Source organism: Neofelis nebulosa, chromosome 7 (genome assembly GCF_028018385.1).
Source record: "Neofelis nebulosa isolate mNeoNeb1 chromosome 7, mNeoNeb1.pri, whole genome shotgun sequence".
Taxonomy (NCBI): Eukaryota; Metazoa; Chordata; class Mammalia; order Carnivora; family Felidae; genus Neofelis; species Neofelis nebulosa.
Window position 1 is genome coordinate 132,561,555 of NC_080788.1, and position 9,826 is coordinate 132,571,380.

A 9,826-nucleotide genomic window follows, 5' to 3' on the forward strand; every position below is an offset into this window, starting at 1 on the left:
GGGGGAGCCATGGAGTGTCTCAACAAGAGGGTGTTAGAATGGCCTTATTGTAGAGACTGGGTCTGTGGTAGGTGATTTTAAACAGAGTTTATTTTATTTTTGGGACAGAGAGACAGAGCATGAACGGGGGAGGGACAGAGAGAGGGAGACACAGAATCGGAAACAGGCTTCGGTTCCAAGAAGTGGGGCTTCGCCCTGGAATGGATGCTGTCAGGAAGCAGGGGTAATTATATGACTGGGTATCTTCATCATTTTTATCTAGAAGGCAGAAAGAATGGAATAAAGTTTATGTTCTAATTAGTAAAGAAGCAGCAGTCGCTCATATAAGCCACAGTGTTCTTGTTTTTGTCTGCCTTTGGACATGACTACAGAGTGGACTTTTTCCTTTGTCTTGCTCCATCTTGGGTACAGAATGACTTTGATTGATCTCAGTCTTCAGTGAAAATGTTTATATTTAATGGGGAAAAAAAAAAAGCACAGTCCACCAGGTGGTGCAGGACAGCTCCTAGCAACACCTAGGTTTAGGTGATAGTGCCTGGTCAGCTCCCGAATGTCAAGGATCATTTCTCTCTTTATAGGGGAATAAACATCAAGAGGCCCGATAACTTCCGTTTTTGCTTGGGCTAAGCCAGCCACTTATGTAATAAGTTCAACTGCTTTGAGACCACCATACTGTAAGGAAGTCTGAGCTAGTCACGTGGAGAGACCGTGTTGAAGAAAACCATTAAATCCAGCTGAAAGCAAGAACTGTGCCTCCAGTCATATGGCTGTAGTCAAGACATCCTGGCCAGCCCCTTTTGACCCATCTCAACTGATCAAGGAATGGAGACAAGCTGTTCTTGCTATGACCTCACGAAATTCCTGGTGCACAGAATCCTAAGAAATGAAATGGCTATTGTTTTAAGCCACTATGCTTTGGGGGGTACTTTGTTACACAGCAATAGATAACTGAAACTAGTAGCAAGTAAATTTATACTGTGCTGGTAAGATGGTCCTTGCTTTACCCAACTGAAACAAAAAAGTTGGAGACTGAGAAGCCCATCTAAAATTTTTTAAAAATTTGTCATAGGTTGGTACAAATAACAGTTGGCTCATCTTTATACTACAGGAGCAAATTTCAGTACATTTTATCTCCTTGGAGAGAATATCTGTATGTTAATAATCTAACTTCATACTTGTGAGAATACATGGCACCTTGCTGATAGAACCAAGCATAATGAGGCTTCTGGCACCCTGTTGAAAATCAGCCAAGCATATCTCGAACTGCAGAGACTAGGGTATATATAGATGATTCACTGTGGGGTTTTCTGACTCCAACCAGATCAACCCTAAGAGGCAGTTCTGAAGACTACAGGGAACATGCAAGAAATTGGAACCAATATTTATTTTTTTTAATGTTTATTTATTCATTCTGAGAGAGAGAGAGAGAGAGGGAGAACACAAGTGGGGGAGGGGAAGAGAGAAAGGGAAACAGAGAATCCCAAGCAGGCTCCACGCTGTCAGCACAGAGTCCAAGGCGGAGCTTGATCCCACAAACCATGAGATCACGACCTGAGCCAAGACCAAGAGTCAGATGCTTAAACAGCTGAGCCACCCAGGCACCCCAGAGCCAATATTTAAACCCATTCCAAGCAGGCCTATCATGACCAGGCCATCACTAAGCCCGACCTCAAGGGTAGATCCAGATGTACCAGTATCAGGTAGGCCTGAGCTTCCCAGTCTTGACTCAGCCGCTCAGAGCCCATCTGTCACATCACAGCAAACCCATTTCACTCAAGCCCTTCTCAGAGCCTCCTGAGAGACTGTGTTCTCAACACCCATTTTCAGCTCCAGAGTACCATGGCGGCCGGCAGAAAGGTACGGGATTTCTGGTCAACCATCAACTGGGTGTCAGCTAGATTCTGCTGGTGGCTGAGTTACCATTACTGCAGATATAGAGGGAAAATACATAGGCATATATCCCACTACCAGATTGCATTTGCAACAGTGGTAGCTTGGGCAAGGTAAGTTACCTTTTGTCTCTTGGACTAAGTTGTACTCGTAGCAAAATGTGAAAAAGGACAAATTTCTAACACTTCTTCGTTACAGTTTTTTTTTTTTTTTTTTTTTGCTTCTCTACCCCCTTACTGGGTTATACCATGCTCCCCTTCATAAACATCAGTTCTTCAAGGGCTGGCCACTCTCCATATTTAGGATAGCATAGCCCAATAGAAACATAACACAAGCCCAAATGTGAACCACACATAATTTGAAATTTTATAATAGCCACGTTGAAGTAAAAAGAAACAGGTGAAATCAGTTTTTAATAAGATCTCTGTTCAACTTAGCATATCCAAAACTTTGTCATTTCAACATGTAATCAATACAAAAACATTTAATGAAATATTTCACATTCTTGTGTGTTGTTGTTGTTGTTACAAAGATCCAATGTGTGATTTACAACTATATCACATCTCAATTCAAATTATCCATATTTCAAGTGCTTGACTGTCATATGTGGCCATGGCTACCATTTTGGATAGCATATCTCTATTTAATTGAAACTCATCTGTCTAGTAATCCATTCTCTCAATGATTAGCTGGTAACCCTGCCCAATAAATTAATTTAACTATGACACAGATGCACCTTCAATGCAATACATCAGCATTAACAGAGATATAGAATGCCTTGATTAAACTGTCCAGGAATTATGGCAATCCATTAAGTAATCAACCTCTACTATTCCTCAAATCACACAGGCGGGCTCCGATCCCTACATATGATATCATTATGAGGGGAAAAAATGAGAAGACTAAGAAAAAATTTTACATGGGCAAAAACTGATCCTAATTTCATGTAACTTTAAGGTAATTCATTTTTCTAGGAAAATTTGCAGAGTAATAGGTAAACATACCCCAGAGGAATCTCTTAAGTCATAACGATGATGCACACATTCTTACTTTTCCAAAAACTTACCTTATCAAGAAAAAGAAGTCCTGAGGAACTCCTCCTGAGCAACATCTGTAGAAAGCATGAGAGCGAAGGACAAATCAAAAATCATGAAAACAGCACAGCTGTGATATCAGGCAGACTTGGATTTACCAGGTGAACTTGAGCAGATGCCTCCTTGGCACCAGTTTCCTCGGAATGAGTGGAAAATCCCATTTTCTGGGCAAAGCCAAAGGGAATTAAACATCCCCAATATCATGTGAGACCGTGAGTAGACAATATATGCTTACCAGCATGTTGTTTCAGAGTGAAGGCTAATCATCTTTCCAATACATAGCTACTGGGAGTCTATGAAAACCTCAAGAAACAGACCAGCAAGCCACAGTGCATCCTTACCCATTCACGCCCAAATCCTGTCCTCCAGGTAGCTCCAGGCTGGCTACTCACAGGTGCTACACCTTCCTGCAAGGCATCCTGGGAAAGGCTCTTTCAGAAAGGTCAGCTCCCTGGGGAGCAAACAAGTTCTCACAAACTTTGTTTATTTTCTCAGTCCTAATTCTAGTTCTAGGAAACAGTATTTTCTGGTCCAAGAACACAGCAAACAAACCATTACTTTGCTAACAGCACAAGTGCTAGGCTTTTGGTCAGCCCGTGGATTGGCCACTTCTCGATCAGGTGTTCACCCTCATCCAATCAGCGGTGGCCTCTCTAGAAGCCTGAAGTCAGCTAGGTGTGTGGACAGGAATTTATGCCAAAGGTGAGAAAGTGATAGAGACAGTCCCCACTATACCACTCCCTCAGATGAGAGAACTGAGACTCAGAGAGAAGTAACTTGCCCACCTCACTCCCTGAGCTCAGGGACTGTGTCTGGTTACTGTTGCATAGCCCTCTACCCACCTCCCTGCCTGTATTATTAAAAAGTGCTATAAATAACTGTTAAATGAATAATTGCAAGGCCAAAAAACTCAAGTTTGGTCTCCTATACTTGTTCTAAACCTTGGCTGCCCATTGGAATCACTAGGGGCTTTTTAAAAATATCAACCCCAGAGATTTATTTTTAAAATTTCGGATGAACCTAATGTGCAGCCAGTATTAAGAACCATTGCACTAGTCCCCAAGTTCTTACCCTTGACTGCACATTAGCATCACCTGGGGCTTTTAAAATCCCCTTGCTGAGGCCACACCCCCCAAGCCAATTAAATCACACTCAGTCCCCCAGGTGATTCTGATTTGCAGCCAAAGTTGAGAACCTTGATCCAGAGGGGCCCTTCTCCGATTTCAATTTGCACTGACTCTACTGGGGGTCTTATTAAAATGCAAATTCTGGGTCAATGAGTCTTGGATGGGCCTGAGGGTCTGCTTTTCAAAAAAGTTCCCAGGTTGGTGGGAATGCAAACTGGTGCAGCCACTCTGGAAAACAGTATGGAAGTTCCTCAAGAAATTAAAAATAGAATTAATTACCCTACAGCAATTGCGCTATACTAAGATTTTATCCAAATGATACAAAAATGCTGATTCACCAGAGCACATGTACCCCAATGTTTATAGCACTGGAGTTTATAGTAATATCAACAATAGCCAAACTATGGAAAGAGCCCAAATGTCCATCAACTGATGAATGGATAAAGAAGATGTGGTATATATATATATATATATATATATATATATATATATTTAAGAGACTCTTAAATACAGAGAAAAAACTGAGGGATGCTGGAGGGAGGTGGGGAGGGGGTGGGCTAAATGGGTGATGGGCATTAAGGAGGGCACTTGTTGGGATGATCACAGAGTGTCATATGTATGGGATGAATCACTGGGTTTTACTCCTAGAGCCAAGACTACGCTGTATGTTAACCAATGTGAATTTTTAAAACGAGTTTCTAGGTGATGCTAATGCTCCTGGTCTGAGAGCGACACTTTGAGTAGCAAAGCACTGCTATGCAGTCACTTTTAGGTTCTGAAAAAGCTGCTTCAATGAATGAATAAAAAAGTTCTTGAGTTGGTTGCTTATTAGTTGACTACAGCAAATGGTTACTTGTAAACTGCCTTAAAGATGCGGCAATGATTCTTTTCAACAAATGCCTTCCCCCGCCGCCACCCCATACCCATGAAGATGAATTTCATGATTTGTTCATGTAGGATTTGGTATTGCTCAGTGGTTAGGAGCACAGACAGTAAGTAGTGTTAGAGTAGGCACTTAGGTTCCAGCAGGATATCTGGAGCTCAACAATGAGGAAGTCATGGCTGGCTAACTGGAAGGTCAGAGACCTATGCTGGCAGCTCTCTACAAGAAGCCTGATCAAACCAGACAGGCCCAAGATGGCAGATGCCATGACAGGAAAGCGGTGACCAAATTAGGAAGAAAAAGCAGAAAGCCTGCTTCCTGCTCCAGGTAATGAATATTTTGCCCCTAGTTAACAACAGCTGATGAGAGAGAAATCCACCCCGCCAGGATGTATCTCATTCTCTCTCCCCCCACCCTCTCTGACTCTCACTCTCTCCCTCCCTTGCCTCCCCCATCTCTCAAGTATACGTTTCCCTTTAATAAGCTTTCCCGATTGTGTTGCTTGCCCACTGTGCCTCGTATCTGACCTTGAATTCATTCTTATGACAAGACCAAGAACCTTCCGTGACTCCTTCAGATCTGTCTGGGTCAGGGTCCCAGAGCCCAGGGACTCCCCAGGTGACCCAGCAATTGTAAGTCAGATCTCCTTCCCCTTAATAGCTATGACCTTTGGAGAATTTCCTAAACTGCTCAGTGCCTCAGTTTTCTTATCTCCAGTAAATTAGAGATTTTTTTTAAAAAGTACCTATATGTTCACTCAGTAAACATCAGTGATGACTCGATTACTTATCACAAATCAAAACCACAAAGAGCTCTGACCTCACACCTGTTAGAGTGGCTATCTTCAAAAAGACAAGAAATAACAAGCACTGGCCTGGATACGGCAAAAAGGGAGCCCTCGTGCACTACCGGTGGGAATGTAAACTAGTACAGCCACTACAGGAAACAGTATGGAGGTGCCTCAAAAAATTAAAAATAGAAATGCCATACGACCCAGCAACTCCACTTCTGGGTGGAAGGAAATGAAATCACTATTATACATACTATATATATATATGTATATGTATACACACACACACACACACACACACACACAATGGAATATTAGCCATAAGACAGAAGGAAATCCTGCCATTTGCAACAACATAGATGGACCCCGAGGAATTATGCTAAGTACAATAAGTCAGAGAAAGACAAATACTGGATGTCCTCACTTACATGTGCAATCTAAAGAAGCCAAACTCTTCGAAACAAAGAGAAGATTGGTGGTTGCCAGGGGTCAGGGGTGAGGGAAATGGGGAGATATTGGCCAAAGGATAAAACTTTCAGTTATAAGATGAATAAATTCTGAGGATTTAATATACAGCATGATGATTGTATTTAAAATAGTGTATTATACAAATCAAAACCACACTCAGATATCACCTCACGCCAGTCAGAGTGGCCAAAATGAACAAATCAGGAGACTATAGATGCTGGAGAGGATGTGGAGAAACGGGAACCCTCTTGCACCGTTGGTGGGAATGCAAACTGGTGCAGCCACTCTGGAAAACAGTGTGGAGTTTCCTCAAGAAATTAAAAATAGACCTACACTATGACCCAGCAGCAGCACTGCTAGGAATTTACCCAAGGGATACAGGAGTACTGATGCAGAGGGGCACTTGTACCCCAAGGTTTATAGCAGCACTCTCAACAATAGCCAAATGATGGAAAGAGCCTAAATGTCCATCAACTGATGAATGGATAAAGAAATTGTGGTTTATATACACAATGGAGTACTACGTGGCAATGAGAAAGAACGAAATATGGCCCTTTGTAGCAACGTGGATGGAACTGGAGAGTGTGATGCTAAGTGAAATAAGCCATACAGAGAAAGACAGATACCATATGGTTTCATTCTTATGTGGATCCTGAGAAACTTAACAGAAACCCATGGGGGAGGGGAAGGGGAAAAAAAAGAGGTTAGAGTGGGAGAGAGCCAAAGCATAAGAGACTCTTAAAAACTGAGAACAAACTGAGGGTTGATGGGGGGTGGGAGGGAGGGGAGGGTGGGTGATGGGTCTTGAGGAGGGCACCTTTTGGGATGAGCACTGGGTGTTGTATGGAAACCAATTTGACAATAAATTTCATATATTGAAAAATAAATAAATAAATAAGTAAAATAAAATGCTGTATTATATACCTAAAAGTTGCTAAGAAAATAGATCTCAAATGTTCTCACCACCCATATGTACACACACACACACACACACACACACACAAATTGTACTTATGTCAAGTGATAGATGTGTTAACTCATCTTATTGCAGTAATCATTTTGCAATGTAACTTGTATCAAATCACCACATTGTACATCTTGAACTTACACAAAGTCATATGTCAAGTAAGGGGCAATAAAGCTGGAAAAATTATTTATGAATAAGTACACACCGATAGCAAAGGAGTTAATGCGTGCAAAAGACTTAGAACAGTGGCAGACACAGTGAGTGCTAAGTTAAGAGTGAATTTATTGTTGTTATTCACGAAGCTTTTGCTGATCGTTCTGGAGCTGCAAAGGTCAGGGGCTCTGGAATATGACCACCCGGGGTCACATGAACCTCTGCTCATAACCAACTGTGAGGCTTGGGCAAGCTCCTTGACCTCTCTGCACCCCAGTTTTCCCATGTGCAAATGGAAATAGTGGTAGCACCTGCCTCCTGGGGTTGTTGCAAAGACAAATTATATGCAATGCACCTAGAATAGGGCCAGACAAAAAATAAACACTCAACGAGTGTTTGCGATCACTGTCATCACCTTTATTATTACCATGTGCCACGCACCGGGGAGACAAAGGTAAATAAGAAACTTCAACCATGGCCCTTGTCGGAGCTAAAAAGAAATTGCAAATGTAAAACCCTTGATTTAAAGAGGTTGTACAGTGTCCGGACATCCTTGAAGAGAAAGTACAAAAAAGGGAATCCCGTCAGTTAATATCTTCTGTATCTGGAGTCATTCTCTCGGTTTACAACAGTTATTTTTACTCTGTGCTTTAGGCCTCTCATTTGCTTAAAACTGATGGCTTGGAAAGGGATATTCATCTGGATTCCCTCCCCGAGCTGACAGTCCACTGCCACTGTTATTACAATGATTTATCACCATTCTTTCTCTGCTGCTTTTGACAGGCAAAGGAAGGGTCTTATGTGCTGTCTCACGCCCTGACTTTGATAGACACATCCCCTTGAAAAAGCAGCTTATGTTTTCTGATCTCAACATCATAAAAGCTATATTCTCTGGTCCAGCTAAGCCAAAACCTTTCAAATATGCGCCAGATAAAGCATAGACTCCTACTTGCGTAAGTAATTGCTGGATATATTACACAGAAAAGAATTCGATTTATGAGATAGTTACCAAATAGGAATTACTAACATGTATCAGCATGTTTCCGCGTGTATAGAATGGTATATAGAAATTTGGGCAACACAACCCTCAATTCCTGGGAACATCTGCTTGCTTCAGGGCACTCTTTGTAATGGCTCTCCCTTGGGTTCAGGCAGTATTGAGAAAATAACCTTTATGAACAGAGATTGATACAAATGAAATGATAAAAACAGATATTTTTGGTATTATTTGTATTTGTTAACACACGCACATTCACCATAAGCCGGTAAAAATAAGGCTGAAAAATCTGGAAATATAAAGTGTAAGTTGGAGCTTGAGATGTAACTTTATTAGTTTCCTACGGCCACCATACCAAATTACTACGGACTTGATAGCTTAAAACAACAGAAATTCATTCTCTCAAAGTTCTGGAGGCCAGAAGTCTGAAATCAAAGTGCGGGCAGGGCCCTGCTCCCTCTGAAGGGGCTAGGGGAGAATCCTTCCTGCCTCCCCAGCTTCTGTGAGTGCAGTCTTTCCTTGCCTGTAGCTACATCCCCACCAACATCCACCTCCCTCTTCTCCTGACATCCTCCCTGGGCATCTCTTAAAAACACTTGCGATTGGATTGGGGTCCAACCCGTATAATCCAAAATGATCTCCTCTTGAGGTCCTTAATTTAATTGCATCTGCAAAGACCCTCTGTCCAAATAAGTTCACATTCACAAGTTCCGGGGATTAAACTACAGATATACCTTTTAGGGGAGATGGTGGTGGGGAGGTCACCATCCAACTCACTACAATATCCAAAGGAAACCTTATCTGTAATTATAATTAAAAAGCAATTAACGTCTGTCCTGTCGGTGACCCCAAAGGTACAAAAGAGTGGGCAGGAAAGAGCCTGTGAACACTGCAGAGCAAAAAGCCCGTCACCTGGACAAGGGCGTGGCCCCGGCACCCATGATCTCCAGTGCTGGATGTTCGTTCATTTTCAGATTAGATCCATATAAGAGAATTTTGAACACTGAGCCACCCACTGCAGCTTGGAGCAGCTCCTATGTTGCTTCCACCTCTGACTTCATGAAAAACACACCTGCCTACTTGCCTGCTCATTGGAGAGAGACTGGCAGAGCCGCATAGATGCATTTTATCGTCCATGGGAATCCCCAGTTCTTCCAGTATGGTGCAAGAACTAGCTGTTTGAAAGTGTGCGTGTCCCTCCCTCCTTCTCTCTGTGCTCCATGTCTCCTTTCTGTTTATTTCCACATAAACCGGGGAAAGGAAAGGAAGAGACAATCCTCTAAGAAAGCCATACAACTTTTCATTCATTTGTGGCTCCTGAGAAATCATGGAAGACAAAATAGTGGTCTGCTCCAAAAAGAAAAAAAAAAAAAAAATGTTTACAACTTAAATTATAGCTTTTGGCAAATCAAAAATAAACCTACAGGGAGTTGCTCTGGTCCCATGATGCAGATGAA

General features: G+C 42.1%; 1 long non-coding RNA gene across 1 annotated transcript; it reads right to left on the reverse strand.

The window, feature by feature from the left end:
• Positions 1-1,396: 1,396 nt before the first annotated feature.
• Positions 1,397-3,972, reverse strand: LOC131517602 (uncharacterized). The gene is made up of 3 exons (XR_009264680.1): positions 3,326-3,972; positions 2,957-3,001; positions 1,397-1,925 (listed from the first exon to the last, which is right to left on the reverse strand). It is a non-coding gene; the product is annotated as an uncharacterized LOC131517602 (long non-coding RNA).
• Between the last annotated feature and the right edge of the window lie 5,854 nt (positions 3,973-9,826).